The sequence below is a fragment of the Pararge aegeria genome, chromosome 7 (assembly GCF_905163445.1).
Source record: "Pararge aegeria chromosome 7, ilParAegt1.1, whole genome shotgun sequence".
NCBI classification, from domain to species: Eukaryota; Metazoa; Arthropoda; class Insecta; order Lepidoptera; family Nymphalidae; genus Pararge; species Pararge aegeria.
Window position 1 is genome coordinate 6,308,395 of NC_053186.1, and position 9,823 is coordinate 6,318,217.

Sequence of the window (9,823 nt, forward strand, 5' to 3'; positions counted from 1 at the left end):
TACCACAGTCAGTTTCTACACATCGGTTTCTACGCGGTCTCGTACCTGTTGGCTTGTTCACTTGGTTCAATTTCAAGCAAGTTATAAATTTCAAACGGCCCCTGCCTTTGATCAAACTCGGGACCTCCTATTTTAGACCACAGAGTTCACTATTATTCCGGGAAGTCGTAGGTATTTGTAATTTCTAAACGATTATTTTCTCTTCGACAAAGGAGACAAAAACAACGGGGTGTTATAATTTTGACGTATCTGTGTGCAGTGGCGCGCACTGGGTTTCTTACCAGGGTATGCATACAACAGAAAAATTGCATAAAATGGCCAAAATCCTCCTCTTATACGGCCTATATTTCAATTTTAGGGTATGCAGTGCTTTTGTGCATGTATGAAGTGCACGCCACTGTCTATGTGGCAACGTATTCGTAGGTTCCGAACGGACGAATCGATTTCGATTTTGTTTCTTTTTCGCTTGAAAGGTAAATAAATCGGTGTTTGATGAAAATCTGTCCAACATGGCCGTCGCCACAAAATGGCGGATTCCATACTTTTTCAGAACTCCCTCAATCTACTAGCCCTTAAAAAGGGAACTACTGTACCTACTTACACTATAAAAAATTTCAAATCCAAGATGACCGCTACCACAAGATGACGATGAGAGTGAAATTATACGATTTAACGAAATGCGCGTGTTATAAAATATATATAATGGGAGGCCTGGTATTCAGATATTCACTTCAATACTAACAAAATTCAGGATGGCACTTAGATCTTTCATTAATTAACAGTATTATTGAAGCTAAATACCTAGTTTCTATTTTAGATTATTATTCTTCATTACTATTTAGGTATTATTTTATAAAAGATATCATTAAAGCCCACCAACCTGCATTAGAGCAGTGTTGTGGGTCTGTACTCTATGCACCTGACTTCCCAAGGAGCGAAATAAAACAACTGGACTGACTCTAATTAGTGTTGCCCAAATTCAGTCTTGGTCTTGCAGTCTTGGTCTTGTTCTTGCGTTTTTGCAAGACCAAGACCAAGAACAAGACCGCGTATTTTTAGCAAGACCAAGACCAAGACTGACCGTGCAAGACTTGAGCAAGAACAAGACATAGCCTGCAAGACTCTTGCGTCTTGCAGCTAGGACTTAGCGCTATTTCACGGAGTAGTTAGGTGTAACAGTTCGGTGTATAGGTAGGTAGGTACGCTTAGGAATTCTATGAGACGCAAAAAACTATATCAAAGAATATGAAAAACTGGACCTATGCGCATTACGACTAATACCATAAACATAGCGAATAAAAAAATATCTATTAAAATCAAACTGAGTGCATGCATAGTTATGTTTTAACCATCGGCACTTTGATAATGCGGCATCAAAGGTTTTGTACTTACTTCTCAAAGAAATTTGCAGCTTTTCGGAAGTACATGGTTATGATACACGCGCCGGCGGCTTCTTTTGAAATCTAAAACAATCGTTGCCGCCGCGCCGAAATCATAACATTTGACACTATTCATGCAAAATAATTTCGAATTTTAAGAGTACCTACAGGTGTTCCAAAGAATAAATAAGTTTCAGAGTGCTTAGAATGAAAATGAATACATTATACTGATCACGCAAGTAGTATTATGATTAGGATAAAATGGTGAGGATAGGTAGTAGATGTCATAATAATTCATTCTAGTAAGTAATTATAATATTGATTACTTATATGGTTTTAAACTAATTACTTAGGTACTATTATTGTACATTTAGTCATTATATTTCTTAAGTTTTTACAAGAAAAAATAGCAAAAAAGTGTTCGAATATCTCTGAGAGAGATGATGAGAGTAAGTATTTACTAGCTGTGCCCGCGACTTCGTCCACGAGGAATAGTAACTTTGGAGGTATAGTGACGTTCAGGATTTATTTATTTATTTTAAAACTTCTGTCATCAAACATACAAACGAACTCTTCAGCTTTATAATATTAGTATAGATGCACGCCAAAACATTCACTTATATGTAAAGAATAGTGATTGGCACTAATTCTTTACATATATTTTATTCACGGGTCGCGTCTGTACAAGTAGGTAATATTTAGTGTGTGTTTGTACGCCGCACGCGGCATCGTTCGATTTGCGGCGGCATCCTTTTCATAGAGCCGGCACGTGGCGAGGCGGCGCGGTAAAAAGCAAGGAAACGTACTATAAATGAAGGAATTATTTTAATTCCAGTCATTTCCAATTGAGCTGTGCTTCGATTCTAACTTAATAATTGTTTTTACTAATTCTCGTTGTTTTCTAAAAACGTATCACGTGTACAATTTAATATGAGTGACGAAGATTCAAATTATTCTAGTCCGAGTAACGAGAGTTTGAGTCACAGATCTAAAAGACCCAAAAGCAAATTTGAGGAGTTTTTCGAAATAATTCATGCATCCCAAACTGCCTTGTGTAAATTGTGCCAACATAAAAAGATTGAAATAAAAATGAAAAACAGAAACACTTCAGGCTTAAGGAAACATCTAATGTCTTTCCACAAAAAGGAATCAGAAATATTTCTTCCTGTTAAACCAAAATTAAGTGGAGATATCACAAGCTTTTTAGTAACCGCTGGAAGAAGTGGACAGGTAAGAATATTTTTTTAACAGTTAAAAGAATTTTAACTCCGCGTAGCTATTCATGCGATACTTTCAAAAACGCCATTAACTTACGTAAGTATTTTTGAGTTAGTGGTGTTTTCATCTAGGGGTGCGACATATTAAGTATGTAATTATCGTCTTAAATATTTTTTATAAACACCCATATTTTCATTTAATCGGCCAGTAACAACTAAGTACTTTATTTTGGTAAATTACAGTACAGTGCAACCTTAATATAACAAATATCAATTTAACGATTTTCTCGATTTAACAACAACAAACCTCCTCCTCTTATACGCTCAAACCTAGTATGTTTTAAATAATAACACAAGATTTATTGTTTTGTTTCAGTCGGAAAACAGCAGTGACAACATCACGACAGCTACAGTTGATTGGGTGGTGAAAAAATATCTTCCCTTCTCATTTTTCGATGACGAAGCTACACAAGTATATTTTCGACGTATTTGCCCTAATATGGTGTTTCCTAAAAGGTCTACACTTAGAAGGAAAGTCAAAGAGCGATTTGAAGAGCTCCAATTGAATCTCAAGGAACGACTTCAACCATTATCATCTAAAATGTCGTTTACCATTGATGGGTGGACGTCAATTGCTGGTAGGAGTTACTACGGGGTTACTATTCATTATATAGACAACGAATGGAAGTATCGATCTGTAGTTCTTGATTTTATACCATCACGCGGTCGACATACTGGGGAAGATATTGCAACGATTTTCCATGAATGTTTATTGGAATATGGCTTAATTGATAAAATACAAGGTATCACGGTCGACAACGCAACTGCAAATACCAAATTTATGTATGAACTGGGCAAACAGCTGCCGCCACACTTTGATTCAGACAATCAACATTTCCGGTGCTTTGCTCACATTTTAAACCTTGGTGTACAAGATTTATTAAAGACCTTAGCATTACACTGTGAGTCTGACACTAACGCGCAAGATCAGCAGTACGAAGACTATGCAGACGAAACTGAGAATGAGGAAGATGAAGAATCTGCACCAAATATTGCTGACTCGCGTACATCTGTAACAAAGTTACGCAGTATTTCCAGTAAAATAAAAAGAAGTGAGATAGTGAAGAAGAAGTTTCAGTCTGCTTGTGAAGCAGCTGGCGTGCCATCAAATCTAAATGCCATTCTTGACTGTCCAACGAGATGGAATTCCACACATGATATGATTGGATTTGGTTTAAAAGTGAGAGCGGGCATTGACATATTGTGCAGTTCTGTCACCGAATTGAATGATTTTCAAATCACAGCTAATGAATGGCAGGTACTCGAAAAATTTCTAATAAACTTTAAACTTTTAAGTACAAAACTTGGTGGAGACAAATATGTTACGTTACCGCTAGTCATTGTATCATTTAATCTCTTGCTAGATAAAATTGAATCCATGGTACAACAGTTAGATGAGAAACCTAATCGATCTGAAGTGGATGAAAGGCTCATTCTAGCTTTCCAAGCAGCTCGAGACAAAATGCTTAAACATTACAAGAAGAGCAACTGGATTTATTGTACTTCTTTAATTTTAGACCCAAGGCATAAGGCTCAGACTTTTGACCTGACAATGTGGGGGAAGCAACTTAAAACAGAAAGTCTGCGCAAGTTCAATGAACTTTATGAAGAATATAAAAGTCTACACTCACTGAACAAATCTCTGGAATTACCAGAAAAAGACAATAAAGTATGTGATGAAGATGAAGACGTAATAGACTTTGATAAACTCTATGAATGTCCCTCGACGTCATCTGGATCTTGTCTTCAAGGCTTAGTGATAGACGAGTTGGAGGAGTACCTGAGAAAACCAAGAACTGCCAGCTCGGAAGACATTTTAGATTGGTGGAGGACGCATGAGACAGAGTATCCGATTTTATCGAAAATGGCCCGTGATTTTCTCTCAATACCTGCAACTTCAGTACCTGCTGAGAGGTTATTTTCTAAAGCATCATTAGTAATTAGAAAACATAGAAATAGGTTAAGTGATGAGTCAGCCAGATGGTTACTTTGTATTAATTCTTGGTCAAAAGAATTGATATAAAGTATCATAACCTAATGATAAAGCTGTTGATTTGTGTTGTATTTTATTTTTTATTCAAATAAATGATAAATCGTAAAACTCTTTTATTAAATTTCTTATAAGTTGAGGGTTCAATCTCTTTCTAGACAGATAAGTATTGTTCTTTAAAATACAGTCAAGTTATTGTAATTAATTTGTTTTTTTACATGTTTTAGCAAATGTAAGCTTATAAATCATAAATGTTTATTAAGAAACAGTTACTTCCATGGAAAACGACATATAGGTCAGTTGATTTTTCGAATTTCTTATCAAATCTTCAGTTATTTATTAATCTGCTTGATCTTTACTATGGCTATGTTAATTCAAGCTCACAATGTTCCAATTCTAATACGTTTTTCTAAGATTTAAAGTAAACTTTAATAAATAGTAATAGACTAATAGGTAATTGCAAGACTTGCAAGACTCTTGCTGCAAGACCAAGACCAAGACCAAGACTGGGAGCGCAAGACCAAAACCAAGACCAAGACCAGGTGTATTGGCGCAAGACCAAGACCAAGACTGGCTAAGTCTCGTCTTGTTCTTGCATTTGGGCAACACTAACTCTAATACTGTATATTAAGCTTCTCTATAATTCATATGACTTGTTACCTTCAAATGACTCTACTACCAGTTCGGAATGCTGTCTTCGGCAGAGAAGACCACTGGCAAGAAACTCTACCAGTGGTCTTCTCTGCCGAAGACAGCATTGGGAATAGTTGATTTATATATTGATTATAAATCAACTATTCCCAATTTGTAACGTTCTATCCACAATACTTTACTTAATCTCCTTTTCTCAATTCATTAATTTAAATCCGTGCTAACTTTTCTTTCCCGCCATTCTAACTTGTCAAACTTGCGTCTCCCGCCATAGATCCTATACTTTTTTTTGACAGTCTACTAAAGTCCTTTATTTTTTTTTCAATACATTATCAATGAGTATACAAACTATGATTTGTTGATATATTTAATACCGATGATTACATCGGGTTTATCATAGATAAACTGCTGTAATTCCCTATTTCCTAACACGCGCATGTGATGAAGGCAGTTGCGAAACCGAGTGAGAGTACCGAGGTATATCGTCAGCCAGCTCACTTTTTACGATGCGCGCGCACACGTTCACAACAACCGACACCCTGAAGTTAGCTATAGACGACATTTTAGTATTAAAAAAAAAAATTTGACAGTGTACACTTTCAATTGTCAAAGTCTGCGGGCTCATTCCGGTGATTTAATTGATTCAATTGTACAAAAATCACAAATTTTAATGTTCAGTGAATCTTGGTTGTCCAATAATGAGACAACTAAATAAAGCGTTAAAATAAAACTTTCAATGTATTATATACTTTTTTTTTATTGTCAGTGTCGTTTTCTCTACAAACGTAGAATAAGGCGTTAGATAATTTTTTTTTTAATAATTTGTGTATGATTGTTTATATTGAAGAAATATAACTTCTAACGTGGGTATATAAATACACACGTGTTTTTTTTTAAATATTAAAACACTGCTGTCATAATATTATTTTTTACAGAACTCGCACGACAATGCAAAATATATATAATAGTTACCTATAAAACGTGTAGATGAAAACCGTAATAATACTTCGGAGGCTTTAGAGGTACTTACATATTTTGTGTCTAGAAAATGACGATTGAAAAAATTTTTTTTTTAATCAAATGCGTTTTTTTTGGCTTATTTATAAAAAAAAAACCTATTATTTATCACACGCTTATTTTTTAAATCTACTAAATATCAGGATTTTTGTAGAATATAATATTTCTGCACGACTGGCTTTTAGTAAGTACACTAAGTACTTACTTTGAAACTTTAGTAGTTTCAAAGTAAGTAGATTTCACGGCTGATTGGCACAGTGGGTAGCGACCCTGCTTTCTGAGTCTATGGCTGTGGGTTCGATTCCCACAACTGGAAAATGTTTGTGTTATGATCATGAATGTTTTTCAGTATCTGGGTGTTTATCTGAATGTTGTAAGTACATATGTATTAAATCATCTCAGTATCCATAACACAAGCTACGCTTACTTTGGGGCTAGATGGCGATGTGAATATTGTCACAGTTCTTTATTTTTTTTTTTTATATTTCCTCTTTATTTTATGAAGTATACATGTCTAAAGACTACTTTATATGACCTTTAAGGCAATGCCTAAATAGGTTACACCTAATCTAAGGAGATTCCTAGGCATTCATCGTTTTTTTTTTATTTTAATAATTATTGACGGACAAAGCCGATCGCCCACCTGATGGTATGTGGAAAACAATGGTTTTATTGAACCTATAAACAGAGCAACGGGCTGAAAACGGGCATTAGCTTTTTAATAGTTAACTTCTTTCTTACCTGATTTAGAATCACTAAGCTTAATTGAAGTGCGCTTTGAGACACGGGGGTGGACCATTTCGTTACCACAGACTAGTACTAAAGCCCGATAACCCGCAATATAAATTATGGAACATTTATTTCGATTTGGTTATTCATTTATTGATTTTTCAGTCATGCTCTCTAAACTACCTATATTGGCGACGGCCGATTGGCGCAGTTTGCAGCGACCCTTCCTTCTGAGCCCAAGGCCGTGGGTTCGATTCCCACTACTGGAAAATGTTTGTGTGATGAGCATGAATGTTTTTCAGTGTCTGGGTGTTTATATGTATATTATTCATAAAAATATTCATCAGTCATCTTAGTACCCATAACACAAGCTGATTATTATTATTTTCTTCTCTATCATTTATTCTTTTTTTTTTTTTTTTTTTAATTAATAACAATGCTTAAAAATAAATTAAAAAACACTATTAAAAATTTAAAAAAAAAAAAAAACTTCCACCCTCCGCTTGCGGGGCTTTTGAATGCCCAAGCAACCGGGGCTCCAGAGTGAGGAACCTCCTCACAATACGCGCCGTTTCAAGGACTACTGCCTTCTGTATCCGACCCTTGATCCAACAACCAAGCGAAAGCTTCTTAAGATGTTGGTCGAAGCTTTTCGCGAGAAGACCATTGACTGAAACGACGATCGGAACAACAACGGTCGACTCAACATTCCACATGGCGTAATCTCGTGAGCAAGGTCCAAGTATTATTATTATTTGGAGGCATTGTGGGTGTTTGTTTTAATCCTTCTTTTTATATGTGTAGACGCATCTGCCAAGAATTTGGACAATAAAAGACAATGTTTGTGGGCTAGTTAGAATTTTTGAATAATCATCATACCAATCCATTACTTCCCACTCTCAGCATCTGCAATGAGAAGGCCGTAGTCTACTACTGGCAAAGTGCGGATTGGTGGCAAAGTGCGGATTGGTGGAAAAAGTGCGGATTGGTGGCAAAGTGCGGATTGGTAAACTTCACACACCTTTGAGAATGGCATGCAGGTTTCCCCAAATGTTTTCCTACAAGAAGTGATACTTAATTACTTAAAACGCACATAACTTTTTCTGCTATAGATGCGTGCCGGGGCTCGAACTCCTAAGCCAAGTATTGTATGCCAAGTACAGGAATTGAACCTTGAATCTCGTAATACGTAGTTGAACTTGCTAATCGCTTGACCAACGAAGCAGGTGTTAAGGTCGCGTGTCATCATTTAAATAACACTTTCATATTCACGGTAATATTGAATCAATTAGTTTTTTTTTTGCAGTTAAATGAAATCTATTTACGAATAAATAAAATTCATATGTACGTCTGTTTTTAAAGGGCCGTTTATTTCGAAACATCTTATACTGAAATTAATATTTTTGTTACTTTTTTTAGTGTAAAACATGTTTTAAAAATAATAAAAACGTGTACATAAGTAAGGAAAGTCTCTTTTATTTTTTTTAAAACATTTGCCTTTTAGACTAGGATAATTTTGTTTGCAATAAAATACAGGGTAGAAAAAATCGAGTAAGTATATCTGCCTCTTATTCAGTCTATTTTTTACAATTATGCGAACAATGCTTATAATACACGAATTTAAAACTTTTGATGTTTCTCTGAACCGATTTTAACGACATATTTCATTTTAGCACCATTTATCGAAGTGGGCCAAAGGCTACATTTATTGAAACTACCATTTTATTTGGACGAAAATTGAGTGAAATTAATGATTACACATTCCGTTACATGAGAGAGAAGAAAGATAAAACATACAGATAACGTAGAGAATAAGAGAAATAGAGATACAGTTTTGCCGACCAACTTCAAAAGTAGTTTCTTTTTACAATGTTGCCCGTGGAAAAGGAAAACCGCTATTTTTGGACGTGTGAATTGAATTTAGTAAAGAGATTTAAGTGTTTCACACCATTTTATAATCTAAAAGGGACATATTTTATGATCTAATATGGAGCCTAAGGGCACATTTCGCAGGGCATGCTATAAATACAAAGTGCCGCCTCAACTTCTCAAATAGAGGCGTAGTTGTTAGGCCTCATGTCCCTAACTGCACCAGAAACAAAGCCTTTCATACCGGAACTCAGCATTGCAACAGTGCTTCTGGGCGGCAGAAATAAGCATGGCAGTAGTAAGTTTTTTTGACGGCCGAGTGGCGCAGTGGGCAGTGACCCTGCTTTCGGAGTCCAAGGTCGAGGGTTCGATTCCCACAATAACTGGAAAATGTTTGTGTGATGAACACACAAACAACATCAATGTTTTTCAGTGACTGGGTGATTATCTGTATATTATAAGTATTTATATGTATTATATACATAAAAAAATATTCATCAGCCATCTCTGTACCCATAACACAAGCTACGCTTACTTTGGGGCTAGATGGCGATGTGTGTATTGTCGTAGTATATTTATTATTATTTATAAGTACTAGTACCCGGACGAGAACCATCACAAAAGCTTTTAAAAAAAATTTCACTCGCAGTACCTTAGTAGTTCAAGGTATTGAGAGTGCAATTTTTTAAATTCTTAGCGGATGAAACCGCAGCGTACAGCTAGTAGCTAATAATACGTGAGTTGAAGCTCATAATATAATGTTTGCCCAACACTCGACGCCTCAGATCGCAAGGTTAGCTTACAACACCGGCTAATGTGAGGCGAGATTTCGAAAAAACATCAACAAATAACCGACTTTGTGTTAAAGCAAGCGGTTTCCTACTACTTGGTCCTTTAAGACTCTGATAATT